Source organism: Miniopterus schreibersii (assembly GCF_964146895.1).
Source record: "Miniopterus schreibersii genome assembly, chromosome: 4".
In the NCBI taxonomy this organism is placed as follows: Eukaryota; Metazoa; Chordata; class Mammalia; order Chiroptera; family Miniopteridae; genus Miniopterus; species Miniopterus schreibersii.
Genome location: NC_138105.1, coordinates 6,767,260 through 6,788,403, shown reverse-complemented (window position 1 = coordinate 6,788,403; position 21,144 = coordinate 6,767,260). Strand labels below are relative to the sequence as shown.

At 46.5% G+C, this 21,144-nt stretch overlaps 1 pseudogene across 1 annotated transcript in view; it reads left to right on the top strand.

Moving 5' to 3' along the window:
• The window catches only part of LOC308556616 (bifunctional heparan sulfate N-deacetylase/N-sulfotransferase 4 pseudogene), a 28,966-nt pseudogene extending 8,339 nt beyond the window's left edge, over positions 1 to 20,627 (top strand). The window contains exon 2 of the transcript in view: positions 18,042 to 20,627. The product of the transcript in view is annotated as a bifunctional heparan sulfate N-deacetylase/N-sulfotransferase 4 pseudogene (transcript). The remainder of the gene's footprint in view (positions 1 to 18,041) is intronic.
• Positions 20,628 to 21,144: the final 517 nt, after the last annotated feature.

The window sequence follows — 21,144 nt, the reverse complement described above, 5'->3', positions numbered from 1 at the left end:
ACATGTGAGGACATCGGAGGCATGTCCTGTGAGCAAGCGTTAAAGAAACAGTGATTTTTTTAAAGAGGCTGTGGAGGAAGAGTACATTTACCTTTATATGTGGCAGGAATTTATAATGAAAAGGGCATTTGTTTATGTCATGGGAGACCAGTGGGTGAACATATGAGAGATATTGGGGGTGTTTCTATGTGATGTCGGGAAACCCAATGCGTTCTAAAGACCAGCGAGACTCGTCAATCAAAGCAACCCACAGGGCCGGAGCCACTTTTCCAGGAGACTCCTGCAGGAGGATTTCTGCCTTGGGGAGGAGACCCATGGTGCTCCCCAAGTTCCCTGAGTGTGGAGACAGGCGAGACAGTGATCACTGGCCACCTAAGCCCAGCCCTCCCTGTTGGTTCGAAGACTGGTCAACAAAATCATGTCACTGAGGACTGGGTAAAACTACAAAGCAAGGATGTGCCCATCTGTGCTCTAGAATGTAGAAGCAACTTTTCATGAAAGGGTCATTTCACAAGGTATAGCCTCTTAAAGATAATGAGTTGATAAATAGCTTAGTTAAGCAGATTGAATTTTTATATGTAAACATACTGGTTTTGTTCCTCTTTTGAGCCAGTCCAGGAAAGAACACATCAAGAGATTAAATGGGCAAACCAGAAAGACACTCTGGCTTCTGGGAACTTCTCACGATAAGGATTCTCGAGACCATGAAGAGTGAGCCCTTGGGTGGCGGGGGGGGGGGGGGGGGTGGGCGTTGCAGGCACGTCACAAACATGAATTGATGTAAAGTTGAGACTGCGATGTAGCGGAGGCCGGAGGTGATGTTGAATTTCTCCCAAGCTAGACTCTAACTCTGCTTTGCCCTTACTTGTGATATAACCTTGAAAAAGCTCATTAACCCTTCTGTGGCCCCGATGTGTGATGGGCCAGTGGAGGAAATAACACCTGCTTCACAGAATTGCTGGGAAAGCTAAATGTGACAGTAGAGTTCCTGGAACAAAGTTGGAGACCTGAGCCCTGTTGAATTAATGGAATTGAGTATTAATTACGTGCATCAGTGCTCTGACTTTGGCCTGCAGTGTAACCCTTTGTACAGACTGAAAGCGGCCCTGGTGCTGGGTATTGACCGATGCCAGCCCCTTCCCTAGGAGGCAATTACCTAACCCTCCTCGCACTGCGTCTACTGTACTTTTGATCACATAGTTGAATGTTAATAACTGTAAATCTAATTAAAGGATCAAACTTCATCTATTAACATTTTAATCTGACTCATCACAGTTTTGAAACTTAACTCGAATTCAAATACCTTAAGGAAAACAGACCATATGCAATTTTGATAAGAGGGAGAAACTCAGAACAAGGTGGGAAATAAATGGTGGGTCTTGATTTTGTGGCTGGAGCAGAGAAAACACGGGGCTAGAAGAAGACAGGAAGGCCCATTTCAGAAAATGGAACTGGACCAGCTACAGAAATACGAACGTTACTTAGTTTTCAGTTTTATCTATTAAAACACCAGATCATGACTCATGTGTCCGAGTGGACACATTATCCAGAATTGTCACAAACCTGATCTGTGAGTATTTAAAGGTGCTGGGCACTACACTAAAAAAGTTCACCTAGCAGGCCTCAGTGGGAGGAACTGCTGGGCGATTATGAAAATAAATTATTTGGTCGATCTTCAAAATATCTTTGGGAAAAATGGGGGAAATGGAAAAATGGTTTTGTTTTACATGAGGAAGTCACAGAAACGTTGAAATTGCGGAAACCTGTGGAAACTATGCTGCTACTTCCCAATTGTTTACTTGAAATCTATGGAATGGTTTTCTAAACAGTGGCGAGGACAGGGTTTTAGATGGCAGGATGTTCATTCTAGAGTTCTGTCCACACCTCTGCGGACACACACGTCCGTAGTCACACACATCCGAGGTCACACAAAGAGGAACGCGAGAGAGCTAGGTGACGGCCACCTCCCCCCTGCTCATGGCAGGAATCCCTTCCACAGAAACCTCTGACCAATAGATTGAACGTCTCCAAATGACGCGTGTTGACCCAGAGTTAAAATTATACTTGAAGTTTAGCCACAAGCATGATGGTGTATCTTAAACAAGGCCTTCTCCACTCCTGTCTTCTTTTCCCCAAAGATATTTTGAAGATCACCAAAATATTTCACATTTCAGAATCGCCCCAGCATCTTCTACCAAGTAGGTTTGCTAAGTGAATTATTTTGGTACAGTTTCCAAGCCTCCTGTTAAAGCATTCATAAGTAACATTTGTAATAATTCTAGATCCCAGTCATCAAGTATTAAAATAGGAGCCTCTCAGAGATGCTGCCTCTGACAACCAGCAGAATGCTTGGAGCCCCTCCAAGTCTCTGCCCAGGAGTTTTTATCAGGCTTTTTCCAAACCTCGGGAACTGTGTATCCTGGGTTGGGTCTGGGCGAGAGGGTGAAGTTCTGAGTGGGATATATTTACACGCAGCCAGCCACCTTATTTCTGGTGGATGCCAAGCTTGTTTCTTATTTTTCAGTAGCTAAAAGTTAAAACCCATTAAAGATGAAGCAATTAGGTTTTTAAAAGTGGCAGCCACAGACTGCCGGTGCAAGTGGCTGGAGCCCATCTCCCTTTGGAAAGAACCAGCCGACCATATTGTGCTGTGTAAAATCAATGCTCTGAAGTAAGGATAACACAAGGTGGAGATAATAGCTACAGGACACAGAAAAGCTAGTTGCAAAATAAATCATCAAAAGACAGTCTCAGCATTTCCATTGCAATAAAGTCCTCTGGAAGTCTCGAGCATGGCAGTGGGGTGCCACTTCTGTGAGCGTGGGGACCAGTGCAGAGCCGTGGGACGTGGGGCGGAGGAGGCTCTGCAGCACCCTCCGAGCTTGTGGGTTCACGTTGTGGGTGGCATTGCTCAGGTCCCTTCACATTTCTGTGCCTTCAGCTCCCCATTCATTCTTCCCTTGAGTTCTTTGAGCAATGATCTTGATATCAAGTGTCCATTTGAAAAGAGTTTATTTTTTCATTACAGGCAGCTCTGGTCGGTGGCCTAGAATGTTACAGGCAGTTTCCTGATAGTGAGATAATGTCATGAAAGCCTCACTACAATTTCCCGCAAGCTCTACAACAGACTTCAGCTGTGCCGCCCCAAACAATCTAAACCCTCTGTAGGCATTTGTGTGGAGTGCTTCCCGAGTCTCCAGGCAGGAGAGTCACGGCAGAGACGTGGTGGTCGGAATTTAGGAGATAATAACCTTTTGTCTCTCTGGTGTGGAGAATTCTGTTGATAAAGATGGAGGTGGCTGCCTCAGTTCAGGGAGAGAGTGATTTTAATGGTGTAGCTGCTAAGAAGCTGGATAGTCACGTAACCTACGAATCTAAGTACAGTGCTATTAGTAACACATTAAATTCGCAAATAAAAAGCCAATGGATCCAATTCTTAAAATAATTCTTAGTTTATTAAAGTCCTTTGTGATTTCTGGAAACTAAACTCCAGTGCTAAATATGAGACAACATTCTTTCTCTTTTATTCACTCACAGGTGACGTACATGTTCCCACTGTGGCTTCATTCACTGGTCTGCGTCTTCTCTCCCTCTGCCCGTGAGAGTTGCAGGCTCAGTGACCTCTTTGTTTCATGGTAACCGCTCCCGCGATTGTCTGCTGAAACGAGTAACAAGCACGTGGATCAATACTAAATACAATAATGGCTTTAAAAGAATGATTACCGAGCCGAGCAGTTATCAGCCGAGGGCAATCATTCGGGTGCCGCGGGCTGTAAGTTGGCGTAAGCAGGGTGTGGACAGCTCAGGAATGGACTCCTTGGAAGGCTGTGGGCGGAACTCGCCGCCCCCTCCCTGCCGGGTCCTGGACCTGGGTTTCTCTCCTTTCAGACCTCTTTCCCCTCCCCTCTGCACAGCCCAGACCGGCGTTCTTCAGTGAGCAGGGTGCCCTCCCTCCCTGGCCCTCTCCCACGACGCAGTGCGCGGGACTCTGAGATCTCACTGCCCTCCCCCTCGGAGAGGCAGTGGCGGCCCGTGGCCAGCGTGCACCGCTCCTCACGGCGAGCTCTGTGTCCAGCTCTCCCTTCCTTTCCTTTCTCCTTGCAGCTGCTTGCAACTCGCTTCCCACCTACCTGCTTCCCACTCACTTTAATCTCTGCTTGACTTCGCGGCACTGTGGACATCTTGCCAAGGTCACCAAAGTCAAGGTCAATTCTCAGTCGTACTTCTTGACCCATACATGACATTCTGTTCCCGATCAGGAGCACCGAGTCCCTCTCTTTCTGTCACCGGGGTCTCTGCAGCGCAGGAGGTCTCCCTGCGCCTCTGGCTCCCTAGCCTGCCCCTCACGCCTTCGCCTTTCCCACGCCTCACCTCGCAGTTCCAGCACAGACTGGAAACTCTGCTCCCACATATTCAGTGTATTCACAACCTGGACCCCTAGGCAAACAGTGTAAAACACCCGCCTTTTTCATTCCTCCCTAAAGAAAAGGATGCCTCGCCTGATCCACATGATAGGCCTGAGAGGGACCAGGTGAAGGGGAGGAGAAGGGTAGACAGGGAAGCAGGCGGCCGAGCGGGAGCGTCAGCTGAGGGCCTGCCTGTCTGTGCCCCGGGGCTCTCATCTACTTATCTGGGGAAGCTGCGAGAGGAATCCGCTTGGGGTTAAGAAAAATACTTAGGCCTTAAGTCTGGGGTACCTGTCACATCCCCAAGTGAAAGTACCAGACGGGTGGTTGACTGTCCAAAGGGAGCAAGCAAAGAGTTAGCTGCCGATGTAAATCTTGGGGTCAGCCTGTAGACAGAGTCTTAAGGCGCCTGGATTTTACATCATGAACTTTACTGAGCAGTTTTGATGAGATGATGGGGGGAAAGCTGATTGGAGCGGGTTCCCGAGAAGATTGGGCGCAGTGTTCCCCAGAGTGTAGCCGTGAAGAGGAAGTCAGTGGGGGCCTAGCTGTGGGGCAGAGCATCGCGAGGAACAACAGGGTGTCTATGCCCGATGTGAATTCCCCACAGAGAAGGAGGACATGTGACTCCCGCGTGGGGCAGAGTCTCACTGCGGCAGTGTCTGGCCGAGTGGGCGGGCTGCCCGTGGGAGAAGGCGTGATTCACCCAGCACAGAGCAGCTACTCCCACGAGTGAGCCTGGCGGTAGGAACTCCGGGAAATTCTTGTATGCTTGCCGCGGTGTTCCCCGTGAAACAGAAAGCAAGGCCATCAGCTGAGAGGGACAGGAAAGAATGTGAGAGATGTGAAGAGAGAGGAGAGGGCAGTCACCCAGGAGAGGCGATTGATGGGCGAGGAAATGGAGCGCGATCGTCAGCACCGTTACCGCCCACTTGGAGCTGAGGATGGGGAGACCCGTCAGTGTGCCGAGCTGCAGGCTCGGATGGAGGGCATTGTGGGGTTCAGCCTGTGCTGATTAGACAGAGGCGTACCGTGAAGGAGCAGGATAGACGGGTTTGAGAATATATCGGATGGGATGGGTGTGACTGATTGTGGACGTTAACCTGGGAGAGAGGGGTGCTGGGCCACGAGGTGGAGACTGAGAAGTTAAGGGATTTTGGCTTAAAGATGCTGGGAGCTTGAAGTTGGAGCTATTGTTGAAGTTGTGGTGACAGGTGACATGAGATAAAAAGATAAGAGATTGATATGGGACAGCAGACTATAGAAAAATCAATGTTATGAATGGGTTGCAGTTATACAGTTATTTGTTACAATGACAAGATCTAGCCTATGACTGTGGGACTAGATGGCGATGGTAGGAGGAAAGACAAGGACATTAGGGAGGGGGCTTAAAAACTGACAGTAGAACGTAGTGTGAGAAGGATCTTCTATATGGATATCTAGTCATTCTTAAAATAAATGAGAGTTATCCGGAAACTAAGATTTCTCTGGGTTGAAGCGGCTGACCCATGCCGTAGTTGGTGCCTGCTGTCAGGAGAGGTGGGTGGAGTGGGTGAGAAGATGGAATAAGAAAGAGAAATACTCTAGGCATGACCACGAGGAGCCAGAAGGACACCTAGCCGACCTCCTGACCGAATGGTAGGAGAACTGGGAGCAAAACTACAAAACACCAGAGGGCCCCAAGGTCCTGGCGGGCGGGTTGGGTTTCAGTTACAGCTGGATGGAGACCACCTCAGCAGGGTCTGGCCACAGAGGGGGGAGGTGTTGCTAACCACTGACCGTGTTCTGATGAGCACAGGGAAAGGTTTCGAGAGCTGGGGACCTCACCCACGTGACCCCATCTTCACTACTTACATCTGTAATAATCCTATTTTCAGAAAGTTCACATTCTGAGGTACTAGGGCTAGGACCGCAACAGACACATTTTGGGGGGATACTAGTCAACCTATAGCAGCTACTCAACGTTTTTGTGCCATTTTATTATTTTTCTATAGAGAGCTGGTTTGGTTTGTGAATATTTTGTTTAGAATTCTTATGTCTCATATTCATGAACTGTATCGCCTGTAATTCCCTTTTTCGTGCTCTCCCTCCTCAATTATTACTGTCAAAGTCATGGTGGCCTCCTACGAAGAGGTTCTCAGTGTTACTCTGTTCAGTTTCTCTGGGAAAACTGTGTAAGGTTGGAGCTGCTTCTGCTGTGAAGCTTTGACGGGATCTTCTGACGAAAGACTCTGACACGTTGCCTTGTGGGATATTGTGACTGTGTCTGAATTCTCGAATTTTGCTTTATTGATTTGGAGGCTACTTTTAATTCAGTTTTACAAAGCTACATTCTTTTTAATACTTTGTTTTCTTAAATTCATTTGAAATTAAAATATTTTTATAAATTTATTAACAATGTTATGTTTTTAATATCTGAAGCAAGTGTATCTTCTCTTTCTCATCCCTGTCAACTTATCCTTTTATCTTAACGTCAACTGACATTTATCTAATCTATTAGCCTCTTAAAAAATACTGTTTTGGCTTAGTTTTTCTGTCGTATTTTTTTGCCTTATTATTTTCTGCTCATGTTTGTCATGTCTTCTTCTACCATCTTTGTTTTTATGATTATTTTCTAGCTTCTTGTGAGGAATGCGTTTACCTTATTAGCTTATTAATTTTCACACTTTTTTTTCAAATACATGCTTTTGAGTTTATGAATTTCTCTAACTATTGTGATAGCTAAACCCACAATCTTTGATATTTGTTATTTTGGATATAATTTGGAACATGTAATACATTATTTTCTTTGCCATATATTACTTAAGATTATGTCTCTTAAGTTTTAAATATATGAAGTTTTTCTAGTTAATTTTGTTACAAGTTTTTAGATTAAGTGCATCACAGTCATAGTGCATCTCTATGTGAGGTTTAGTTCTTGTAATTTATTGTGACTTGCTTTGGACTCAGTATGATTAATTTTTATAAATATTTCCAAGTTCAATATATATTCTACAGTTGTTGAATATCATATTTTAATTATGACTTTTAGACCAAATTTGTTAATTATGTTGTTTAGGTCTTCTTTATCATTTTAAATCTTCTCTCCCACTTTTCAATCAGTTCTTGAGGAATGTTGTAAAGTCTCCCTCTGTAATTGGGAATTTGTAAATGCACCTTGTAGTCCTGCCTATTTCTGCTTTATACCTCTGAGGGCATATCAGATGCATACAAATTTAAATGTTAATGACTTTCTAGTAAATTGAACTTTCTGTTATTATAAAGTGATCTCTCTATCTCCAGTAATTCTTTTTGCTTTAAGTATAATTTCCTGATATTTACATCGGTTTTGTTGGTTCTGTCTTTTCTGGTTGTTTATTTTCAATTGTAAACAGCACATACTTGGATTTGTGGGAGTTTTTTGTCAATCTGCCAATCTTTGTTTTTAAAAGATAATTTAGTTCATTTATAGTTAATGTAATTACTGACAAAAACAGATCTATTTATTTTCTTTCCCTTCAGTCCTGCCTACTCTAGATTTATTTTTCGCTCCCTAATTTTTTAATTGATTATTTTTCTTGTATTTCATTTTTCCCCTTGACTAGCTTTGAAGATATATGTTCTTTATTGGTTCATTAGAAATCAAAATATGTTACCAATGTCTGAAGTTCATTAATATCATGTCCTTAATATAGGGTGCTTAGAACATTTTTATTTTATTTACTTCCTCTGACTTTCATCGTATTGCTGTAATTTATTTCAGTTAGTCTTTGTTTTTATTTTTAATCCCATAAGGCTTTATTATTACCATTCTGTGTAGTTCAGGTCATTTAGATTAATTCACATTTTTATCAATTCTTTTATCTTCAGTCTGTTCAACAATTTAAGCACTCTTCCTATGTTTGAGAAATTTACAATCTTATGAGTTTCTACCTCTTAACTTTAGACATCAGCTACTCAGCTACTAAGTTCCTAGCCTTTCTGACAGCCAAGTCATGGACATGCCAACTAAAAGTGTCTAATTTGACATACCCCTCACAGGCTGTGAGTCAGAAGCTGGTGCAGTAAGAGAATCCCTTCAGGTGAGGATGTCTTCAGCTGCATGCATGTCCCAGAAGCATCGGTGGCAGCATCTCCTAAAGAACTGCCCCGACCTCAGTCTTGGCGGTGATGATGGTGCAGTGTTGGGTCAAGGGCCACTTTTTCAAATCAGGGCTTTGTGATTTGGGGGGTGTGAGTGTGTGTGTGTGTGTGTGCGTGCATGTGCCCACCTGTGTGTGCTTTAACCATGGCTTGAGCTGAGTTATGGACCAAGCCTTATTAAGAGCCATATTTAGGTTGCATTTTTTCACTCCCCTTGATGTCTGCATTCCAGTTACAGTCTGTAATGTACCATCTTTGTCATGACTCGTTTATGGTACATTCTATGATACTGTATATGATTCCTTAGTCCTTAAAAATACTTTCCTTTAACAAATTTTAATGGCTAATTATGGGAAATGAACTTTGGAGAAAAACTCTAAACATGAGGAGAAGTAAATTCTATTACTCGTGTTTACTTTCGCCCCCCGCGATCCCTTTGAGTATTTTCATTGCCGTGCAGCCTCCCAGTGACCCACTGTCCTTCACATCACCTGCAGAGCAGCTGCGTAGAGCAGGTACTTTCACAGGGTCTCAGGTAAGAGAGAAATTATAATGGAAGCACGTAGGTTACAATTCTAAGATAGAACTGAACAGCAGTACTTAGTATCTAGAAATCTTCCTTTGCAAATAAATCATATTGATATTCTAAACTGAAATTATGACACAAACTTTAAATTATTTCTAACATATTTCTTCTGTTCTGTATTTCCACATCAGCACTAAGAAGCAAATTGGGAGACAAACTAAATCGTGGTATGCACCTTTCTTTCCTGCATATGTTTTCCTTATTATTTATTTTATGCTCTTTACTCTTAAGATATTAAAAAGAGAATTAATCATTTCAACAGATTCAAGTCCTTAGGAATTATGTTTTTTGAGCAAATGAAATTATTGCACAAACATGTCTGCATAACAGAGATATGTAAAACTGAATGGTAACTCTCAAAAACGCATATTTATTATTGTATTTACTTCAGAAATAAAACAAATGTGTCCTCTTTGAATTATAGATATACTTCTGCTCCTTTAAGGATGAAGATTTAGATATTAAAAATTCACCAAAATTAGCGAAGTATTAAGCAGAGGTGATATTTCAATTATGCCTTTCTTTGGCACAACACCAAAAAAAAAAAAAAAAAAAAGATATAAATAAAAACATCAGAAATCAGAAACAGAGGATCATACCAACAACCTGGCATTTTCTGTCACCAACATGAGGAAGAGTATTGAGTGAACGTATTGGTGAGGGGCTATGGCCCTGGTGGCGCTTGGACACCATGAATCCCTGGTGCTCCTCTGACCTCACGGCAGGACCTTGGTCCTGGGAGCAGCGGGTTACCTGGGTGCTCTGGGCTACCTCCTTAGCCCTTTCTTTTGTTCCGGAAGCTGTCAAAGAAAAGCAGATGTTCTGAGTCTATTTTTGCAATAAAAGCAAGAACATACCGCCCTCTAGTGTTGAAAGGGCTAGGAAATCCAAAGATTATTAGGAAAACAGAATTTCTAATTCACTCTGAAAAGCAAGTCTCTTATTTTCTCTTTTCAAATAAATATGAGGAACCGATATACAGGTTAGCACTTTGAATCCTAGAGAAGCAAATGTCAGACCTGACTGACCATTCTGTGGCCCATGAAATAAAATATGTTAACTGGATTAAAAATAAATTTTTTTAATATTTTACTTCTTGTAATTTCAATTACATTATTTTTATTATAGTTTTGGACAATTTAAAACTTTATGAAAACTAATTATTTATAATACTTTATCTCTCAGTATTTTTATTGCTTTGCTTGTATTATAAAAATTAGCTATTAATATTATTTCATTTGTTAAAAAAGTAACCAGCACAGTTTGGTAGCACAGGTCACTCTGTGGGTAGAGTGACCTTGTGGGTCCTATGTAGCCAGATTCCACGCCTGGTGAGAAACCTTTCCCTTCTCTGAAATGAAGGATTGAGTAAAAGTTCCTCTAAAAATCTTCAAAATAACACAAGTAAAAAGCTAGTCACCAAATTAGAAAGAACAAATGTTTATCAGTGTATTTATTAAACTACAGTCTGAGACAAAGTAAATTCTGGGGGGACATACAGCGATATTAATACAATCCAAGTTTCTCCAGGCATCCACGTCTGTGGGCACAGAATGGGTCTGGATGCTAACAGCCCACATAACATTGACTCCTCCCTCTCATATCACTCAGTCCCCTCAGTGCCCAGCAAAGTCCCCTCTGCGATTGGCCATTGGTAGTTCTGGGCTCTTCCGCGCCTGTCACTGGTCCCCCTGCCCAGCATTAGGTGCCAGTGTCTGGGCCGCGAGGCCTGCCGCAGGGCCATCCTGGGAGCACAGACGCGCATCACAGCGGCACCTTCTGCATCGGAGTTTCAGGTGCACTGGGGTCTGGAGCAGATGTTGAAATCTGTGTAGGCAGGTGCAGGGATATGTGCTTGCCCCCCCCCCCCCCGAAGGTCCAGGTGAGCAGAGATGCCAGGACCTCTCACAGGCAGACGGAATGTTGACTCCTGGGGATCCTGACACGCTTACTCCAAGGATTTTTCCAGTGACAGATAAATGAGTTTGGTGTTTTTAGAGAATTATTTACAAATCCATAATATCTTTCGACAGATTTAGACTCATCAACAATGGATGTACAATAATATCCTAGGTACAAGTAAACAGAGATAATTTAGTCCAATTGATTTTCAAATTTTCAAAACCTTAGGCTGGAATTCTGAGATCATTGTTCCAGTAAAACTATTACAAATGTAATAACGTGGACTATCAAGGTAACTGACTTAGTCAAGATTATTAAGGTTCTGCTATGCATCTGATTTAGTGTTGAGTTATGCTTGAGCGAAGGGAAAATTGTTTGGTGTGAAAAGAGAAACAGTATACAGGCTGTTGACACATAAATCAGTTAAATAAAAATGTAGGGGAATCACAAAAAAGGTGTGGACATCATGTTCCTCAGGTACTTAGAGGAATACAGATTATGGGACTCGGCTTGAATAGGAGAGGCGTATGATTCACAAAATTGTAGTTTTAGAATTGGAAGCAACCTTAACGTTATCAAACTCACCCCCTTTTAAATTTCCTTTACTCCATTTTTGTGCTTTATTTTATTGTTGACACTATTAGAGATGTCCTTCATCCCCCCTTACCAATCTCCACCCAGCCCCCAAGCCCCCTCCCTCTGGCCTTCACCACGGGTGGGGGCACTGGATGAAAGAAGGTGAAGAGATTAGCCAAAGAACATACGTGCATGGCCCACAGACACAGACAACATTTTTCTGCGCTTTTTATAAAGATAGTACATGGTTCCTGCAGAAAGTTTAAATGGCACAGGAAAGTGTAGGAAAGCAGACACGATCGTCTTGATGGCAGCCCTTCCAGTTCTTGTGAATGGACAGGTGGAAACCAAAAGCTACCCAGCGAAGTTTCTGCATTTGTCCCTCGGGGACACTGAAGCTCAGCCTTTTCCTCCCACCCACAAGTTCCTGGGGAAGAAAGTATCTGACTCCACCTTGGGGTGCAGAACGAGGGTGAAAGTGTGGGGATGTGGGTGCCTCGACCTGACCTGACTGTCCTGTGCCTGTGATAGGCTCTTGGCTGGGGCAGACTTTAATCAGCCTCCTGAACCTCCTCCTGGCCCATCTGTGCACTTCCTTGTAAAATCTACTTTTAGCAAAAATCCTGCTGAGTCTGTTTAACCAGCACTCCCCATGCTGGACGTCTGATCCCCTCCGCACGGGACCAGGTTCCTGTCCTCCACCCCCCTCCGGGGCATGTCTGGTCACCGGGCTTGTCTGCAGCAAGAATTTCGTTAGGTGGGTTCGGATGGAACCTCTCTGACTGTGAGGCTTCCTTGCAGAACTTTTCTTTTGCTGACCTGGCTCCGTGACAGTGAGTTCCCCTGGCGCGGGGTGCATGCCAAGGGCGCTGCGCTGGTCCCTGCCTCACCCCAGGGGCCCGCATGCGGCTGTGGTCGTCGGCCAGCTGTGCCGCCCCTCAGTGCTTGTGTTCAGTCACCCTGGTCTCCCTTCAGAGAGGCCCAGAGCACTGGGGGCCTGATGCCGGGGACTCGGGTCCGCTGCAGAGAAGACATAATGGCTCATTTAAGTGAAAAGGTAAACGATCTCGACTTTATAAGGAATGAAAAATTCCTATGCTGAGGTTTTTGAGATCTGAGGTAAGAAGGAATCTTTTACCCGAGAAATAGCCTCATTTATAAAGTGTGTATGCATTAGGAAAACATACATAGGGCTCAGCGCTGTCTGGGTTCCAGGCATCCCCTGGGGTCTTGGACCCTCCCCTCGGACAAGGAGGCGCTGCTGTGACCGCGACACGGCAGCTCTGACGTCACTCTGGAGCCCCCTTAACAAACTTTGTGTGGAGAGAGAAGAAAGGGAAGGTGGGGAATGCAAACACTGGCCTTTCTGGAGACAAAGGGAAAATAGTAAGTAAAGGAGAAACTGAAAGCATATGCAAACAAAAGAACGTGGTGTTTTTTATGAGCCACGTGGCAGCTGACTTGCGGCCGTGCCCGGGGCAGCAGGCGCACCGGTGCGGGGGGCGGATGCCGGAGCAAAGCCTGCGCGCCTTCCCGGGGGACGCCGCGTCCCCAGGTGGACCTGCATCTCAGCCTGGACAGCCTGTCCGCGCTGCTCCGCTCGGCACGGCCGCCTAAATGTTACCCACATCCAGACGAAATGAGACCCAGGTCACAGACCTGCACCAGAGTCACCCCGAGGTCCTAAGGGGGTCATCTGGATTTTAGGAACACTTGGGACAGGTATAGGTGTTTCACAGCTGTTTAATTCTGCTTAAGTCTAGTCCATATGTTCCGGACATGCTATCATGTTGGTAGTGCTGAGGGTGAAATTGGTGATTAAATCCTGAATATAAAAGTAAATACAGAGTTCTTTGCAATGATCACTAGGTTTCTCCACTTGGTCACAAACAGCATTTCTGCTACTTCATCTAGGAATCTCACGTGGCCAAGCAGAACACGTGTCCAGGGAATATTTGCCTTCTAAAAATGCCTGTGCCATTCTAGTAGACAAGGTAAATACATAGGTATTTGCACTTTGATTTAAATAAAAATGAGCTCTCCCTTTGGAAAAACCATGCTGTTCTCTGCTGTTCCCTTTAGAAAACAAGACCCAGGGAAGTGGGAGTGGACACTGTGCACATGTATCCCCAGGAAACGGGGATCACAGGACATTTGCTGTTCTCGGAGCTGCTGTGTTCTCCTAATCTCTGTGTGAGGAGAGCTCAGGGCTGTGTGCCTACGTAACACTGTGTTGCAATTTAATACCTGCTGGTAATGTTCCCATTATGTTTGACATGACACTTTTAGGAGTCTGTGTTGATAAAAATGCACACTTTGGGGACTAAGATAAATTTCTATTATGTCACTGAAATGGAGAAAACATGAAGTGTATAGAAGTTAGGTAATAATCTACCCTTACCCAGGGGTAAGAAAGACCATTATTCTAGAAAGTCGTGATGCATACCACGTTGGTTTTGATTAAATACAACAATTACTCATGACTCTGTACCTTCATTTTGAGAAAAGTTATATATGTAGGTACAGTTATTGACAAAAATAATATCACAGTATTTTGTGGTCTGGAAACTGAAAGGAGCTTCAAGGGACCAAACCATATGATGTCAACCAGTTCCTCATCTCAAATATCAATAACAGATATTTTCAGAAACTGCTCAGAATCTTGAGACTACATTCGTCTTTGGCTAAAGCCTCTGCGATATTTACAATTCTCTCAAAACCAGGTTAAATGATTTGAATAGGCTGTGCCCCTTGGAGTAGTGTTTCTCTAACACTTTGACCATGACCCAGAATAAGAATTAATCTTACATTGGGCCCAGAAACACAAGTAAATACACAGATGCAACTAACTAATGCGAGCTTCCTGCTTTCCCTCGCCCAACATGAGGCACATCCAGGACGTCAGTGTTTCTGTTCTGGTCTCTTTCACTTCCATTCATGTTGGTGACCTATAATTTGAAAATAAAGCATCTTTCTTGAACAATAATTATAATTTTTAGAATTTTCCCCAAAAGGAAGTTAAGTGCCATTAACATATAAAAATAAATGGTTAAATGTTTACATAACACTATTTAATTAAAAACCACTGTTTTATTGATAGGAGCTAATTCTGCTTAATATTCCCAAAGCAAAGAAAAATCTTAGGAAGGACATGGAAACACAGTACTTGAAAAACTATGCTCCCCACCCCATATCACGAGAAGTCAAAGCTTGTGGGAATATTGCAACTTCTGCCAGCAATTCCAGCTCACTGCTAGGTTTTCTTACCCATTTTTGGCAGACATTTCTAACTTTGAACACCTGAATTTTTAAAATTAAAATAAAACTTGCTGATCGTGAGTTAAGTGATTGAATTAGGCTAATAGCTAAGTCTGGATTTCATCAACTTAACCCTTGGTTTTCCTCACCCCTGGGGCCATGGGACATGGAACCTCAGCATCACTGAGCAGTCTGTCTCTTTCCTGAACCCTCTAAGTCTCAGTGTCCTCTTTTTGTAAATAGACTAAGATGAGTAAGCAGGACGAAGGGTGAACAGAACGTAGCAGAGTGTGACTGGAAGTGACCCAGGTAGCTCCGCAGACCACCTAAGAGACAGAAACAGTCACGCGCATTCCCTGCGGCCCCAGCCCCCAGCTTGCTCCTGATTGTCTCGCTTTCCAAAAACACAGTCCCTGCGCCAGTAGCTGCCTCTGCTGCTGCAGAGATCGTTAGACGTTCACAGTGGTTGAGAGCCCTCGGTAAGGGACGTGCCGGCTTATTTTATAGAATCTATAAACATGTTTTGGAAATAAGTCAAAGAACGATTTCAACAGGTACACAAAACAGGTACTTCACATGACCTCACCTTAAGGGGGTAACGGATCCGGGCGGTTCGCCGCTGCTGGGGCGGCCCCACTGGAGGCTGGAAGCAAGGACCAGGGAACCGGCAGTGAGGACGCCCGAGGCAATGCCGGAGCGGCTGGGGTCCGCGGAGGGCTCACCCGCCCAGGTTTGCAGACAGGTCGCCCCAGAAAATGAGGTGTCCCTTCCCAAATGTCAACAGGAGGCTTATGGGGACACGTTAAAGGCGGGCTTGGCAGGGCCAGGATCCACGCCCGGTTAACTCGTGGCGTGTGGTGAAGGAGAGGTTCGCTTTCCCAGAGGCAGTTCGCTCTGTCGTCCGCACGTGTCCATGGTCCCGTTCGAGGAGCCACCCAGACGCGTGAGGACAGCGCCAGGCTCCTGTCTGAGCCGGTTTCTTGCTGACTGGCCCCGGTTCGCCCTGCACCACGCACTGGGCGAGGGCAAAGCAGAAATGCTCAGCCTGCCACGGGCCTCCTCGGGCACAGGGAGCGATGTCTCCACTTCTAGGGCAGCGTTCCGGCTCTTCGCGCTCATCCTCAAGTGAACACCCTTAATCTTAGGGGACTCATTTAGCGTACGGGTTTTTAAACTGATCTATTTTCTTCATTTAAAAAAAATATATATATATATATTGATTTCAGAGAGAGGAAGGGAGAGGGAGAGAGAAGGGCAGAAACGTCAGTGATGAGCCGTCACTGATCGCCTGCCTCCTGCACGCCCCGACTGGGGACCGAGCCCGCAACCCGGGCCTGTGCCCTGACCGGGAATCAAACCCCGATCTCCTGGATCCTGGGTCGATGCTCAGCCGCTGAGCCACACCAGCCGGCTGATCTGTCTTATTTGACCTGTCCGGGATGCCTAGGTCGGCGCTGTACACCTGACTGCATAGCCGAGCCAAGTGTATGGGAAACCGGGTCCCCTGTGTCTCCCCGACCTTCACTGTCCTCACGTGACGCTGACAGCAGGAGTGGGGCCTTCTCAGAGGGCAGCAGTGCTCTGACGCCAGCAGGCTCCGTGACTCAACTCATTTCTCACCCCAGAGGTTAAGGGCACAGTCCCAGGAGACTACCCCCCGTCGGAAGCCGGTCCCCTGGTCACCCCCAACTTCTGTCGGGCTTTGCTACAGGCGGTTCCGTGACCTCGCCTTGGATTCCATTGTTGTCTAGAAGAGCTCCCAGGACTCAGGGAAACACTGAGATTTCCCAGTTTACTGTGATAAGGAATTCAGGTCGACAACCAGGTGAAGGGAGGCTGGGCGAGGCCAGGAGGCTCCTGCGTGCAGGACTCGATCCTGTGATATGAGTGTGTGACCCTCCTGGTATGTGGATGTGGAAGCTCCCAAACCCCACACTTCTGAGGTTTTTTTGGAGGCTTCATCATGTAGGCCTGGCCCATCCTTAACTCAGTTTCTAGCCTCTTTCCCCTTCTCGTAAGAGGGGGTGGGGCTGACAGTTCCAAGCTTCCAGCTGGGTCTTTCTGAAGACCAGCCCCACTCAGGTCCCACCTAGTGTTGCCTCCTTGGAACAGAAGACAGCCCTTCCCCCAAATCCCAAGGATCCTTGGAGCTCCAGCCAGGAACCCGGCAGACACGTGCGCACATACATTGTGTTTCTATTGAGTTTTACAATGACAGGTTCAGACACATCACAAGGACATCTCTCCGGCACCCCAAACAGTGCCTTGGTTTACCGTTCTTCATCTTCCAGACGGCCTCACCTCCACTGGCTGACTTTTGTTAGGGGAGGAGAAGTTGGGGGGTTGAATGAGAAGTGATAACTCCTTAGGTTAACACACACACACTCTCACACACTCACACATGCACACGCGTATACACTTACGCACACACATGCACACTCATGCACTCACACACATATACACTTACGCACACTCACATGCACTCACATATACACACACGCACACTCGCACACTCACACGCAAGCCCACTATTACAGTGGTAATAATATGGACGTATTGTTCTTCTAACTCTGAACTTATTAATGTTAAATAAATGTCACATTTAAATTTTATTTATTCTTTTGGTTGACAGATTCTAATCCCATATGCTTTTCCCTTTCTATTTCCCTGTTGTATATTATAATGAGCTGCTCTAATATGCAAAACTGACATCTTATCCTGCGTATATTCAAACATAAAAGCCACATTTCTGGTGTAGAATAGATGACGATGTTACAGAGTGTCAGCTTGTTATGCACGTCCTTTCTTTCCACATTCCTGGCTGAATTTATTTTTAAAATACCAAACAATCCCCCCCAAAAGGTGGGTTGAGTACACTTCTGCTCCTGTGGGGCCTTGAGGGTGAGGCCAGGTGGGGATGGTCCTGTGTTTGCTTAAGTGGATTTTTAAATCAGATACCTGAGCTAGGAGAAGTGTAGCAGTGGTTATAATACAAGACAAAAATGTATACAAAAACCAAATTAGATTCTACATCCTTGAAAACATGAAAAAAATCTCCTGTATTCTAAGTAGTAAAATCTAGACTGTAAACACCCGGTGATGAGTATTCACTGCAGTGATCTTTGACGTGTATGTACACACAAATGTTTCTATTTCTGACAGTCTTAGTCACTGACTTCTCCCTTTTCCAGATGTCTGAAGGACTGGGCTGCAGCTTTTGGCGTTGGACATATTCCGCCTCCCCCAGCTCTGCCCCGGGCCCCCCGCCTGCCAGCCTGACCTGCTGTGAGCCCTCCTAGCACCCTACATGGTCTGCAATGGTTACATGAACTCGCAGGGGGCGGCATTCACACCATCTCCCATGGTACCCGCTATGGCACTTTAGGGGAAGAGACTGGGACGAGCTTCCAAGGCAGGATCCTCAACATGAATCTTATACTGAAGCTTCGCAGGAGTTTCCGGACCCTGGTGGTGCTCCTAGCTGCCTTCTGCGTGGCGAGCATTGTCATTTCCGCCTACTTCCTCTACTCAGGCGACAAGCAGGAGATGGCGCTCGTGGAAACCACCGCAAAAGCAGAATGCGCTGATGTCCGAGCGCTCCCCTACCGCTCCCTGGAGCTGAAAACAGCCAGGCCCATCGACACCTCGCACACCGAGCCCACGGTCCTCCTTTTCGTGGAGAGTCAGTACTCCCAGCTCGGCCAGGACATCGTCGCGATCCTGGAGTCCAGCCGATTCCCCTACCACATGGTCATTGCACCAGGCAAGGGCGACCTCCCGCCCCTCACAGACAGTGGCAGAGGGAAATACGTCCTGGTCATCTATGAAAACATCCTCAAGTACGTTGGCATGGACTCGTGGAACCGCGAGCTCCTAGAAAAATACTGTGTGGAATACAGTGTCAGCATGATCGGTTTTCATAAAGCCACGGAGAACAGCTCGCCCCGGACGCAGCTGAAGGGCTTCCCGCTGAGCCTCCTGAACAACCTGGCGCTGAAGGACTGCCTCGTGAACCCGCAGGCCCCGCTGCTGCGCATCACCAAGGCGCCCAGGGTGCAGCAGGGCCCGCTGCCCGGCGACGACTGGACCGCCTTCCAGTCCAACCACTCCACCTACCAGCCCGTGCTCCTGACCACGCTGCAGGCGGGGCCGGGCTTGGGGACGGGCGCGCCCCCCCTGCCCAGCAAACCGCTCTACGCCACGGTGGTCCAGGACCTGGGCCTGCACGACGGCATCCAGCGAGTTCTTTTTGGCAACAACTTGAACTTCTGGCTACACAAGCTCATCTTCGTAGACGCCGTTTCCTTCTTGTCGGGGAAGCGGCTGACCTTGTCCTTGGACAGGTACATCCTCGTGGACATTGACGACATCTTCGTGGGGAAGGAGGGAACACGGATGAATGTCAAAGATGTGAAGGTAAGAGCACTTAAAAATAGCATTCTTTTTACTTCACTAACGGTGTATTGATAAAGTATAATTTGATTATTTTAGGTTCCTCCTTACTCACAGTGTTCAGATGCTGTAGGCTTGCAATAAAATAGCCATTTAAAACAATCCTGAACTAAGGCTTCACCACTCCTCACCCCCCCCGATGCTTCTGAGGGGGTAGAGCTAAAGCGTCCTGTGGCTCTTGGGGCTTCCCCCCCGCCTGGTCTCAGCGGCCGCCCCGTGAGAACCTGCGAGAGCCCCAGCGGGGCCCCTTCTCTGGCAGTGCTGATGCTTGTGTGGCTGAGACTGATGCATCCCAGGACGCTACCCGACACGGCCCCTGCTCTGTCGGGCCTGACGGTGGTTTAAGTACAAGATGGAGAAATAGCAGAGACCCTTCTAGAGCCTCAGGGAAGCTCAGTGTCTGCCGACGGGAAGTGTCCGTGCGCTGTAAGTGCAGCTTCGCAGGGTGTGTGTACTGGCCGGGACCTCCGAAGCTTCCTCCACGGTTAGGCGTGGGTCACACTGCGGTCGCTTCGCAGCGTGGCTGGGAGCACACCTCGGTCAGGATCCACGGCCCGTGTCCAGGCTCACCTGTGATTGCCGCTGACAGAGCAGAAGCCGTGGTGGTCGCACTGGCCTGGCAGGGAGTTCGAGGATAATTCCCTTTTTCGCCTGGGTTCAGCATTCTCACCTGTTCCTCTCTGTCCTATATGTAACTAAGTTCATTCTGTGGGCCAATACTTTTAGCAAAGATATAAATACAAATAATAGGACACAACCTGAAATTATGAGGAGCTAAGGAGTGTTAAGATCACCTCGCCTTTTCCTGCTAGTAGGCCTTTTATCCTTTGACAATGACACCTCTCCACTAATTCAGGAATAGCTTTTCCCCATCCTGAGACTTATATCGCCACCATGATACAACATGATTAAAACCAGTGAAATCCGTTCACTTTTAAAAAACCTTCAAGTCGCATGAGCCAGTGGCCTAGGTCTTGGTGGGCCTGAATGAAGCCTTGCCTGGCCGGACCCAGGCGTTGCACCTCTGGCACTGCTGTGAGGGCTCAGTGACTCCCGGGGGCCTGTCTGGATTTGCTATTCATTTTAATTAATTCAAACTTTAGTTTTATTTTCATCTCAAAATCATAAAGTTAAGAAGAGGTTGTGGCCCGGCCGGGCGTGACTCAGCAGTTAAGCGTCAACCTAGGATCCAGGCGATCGGGGTTCGATTCCCGGTCAGGGCACATGCCCGGGTTGCGGGCTCTATCAATGACTCTCTCATCATTGATGTTTCAATCTGTCTCTCCCTCTCCTTTCCTCTCACTGAAATCAATAAAGATATACTTAAAAAAAAAGAAAAAAAGAAGAAGTCGTGCGCCTCACCAGGTCCCCTGAGTGATTCCTGAAACCTGGGCCCCGTCCCACCTCAGCCCAGCAACCTGTAGGAACTGCAGAGTCCCATCCCGCGAGCCAGCCTGCCGCTCACTGCAGCTGTTCCCTCACTCAGGCAGCAGGTCACACAGCAGTCAGAGGTCAGCACTGACCCCGGACAGGGGACAGGATGCTGCCATCTAACGAGATCTGGGCCCTGGCACAGGCAGAGAGAATCGGAGAGGCTGTGTGTGAGTGTGTGACTGTGTGTGCGTGACTGAGTGCACATGTGTGTGAGTGTGTGAGTGTGCGAGTGTGTGCGCTTGTGTGACTGTGATAATGTGAGTGAGTGCACGTGAGTGTGTGTTCATGTCCGTGAGAGTGTGTGACTGTGTGCATGAGTGTGTGTGTGTGCGTGAGTATTTGAGTGTGGGTAAGTGTGTGTGACTGTGTGTCTGTGTTCCTATGGATATTACTTACATACCCAACACA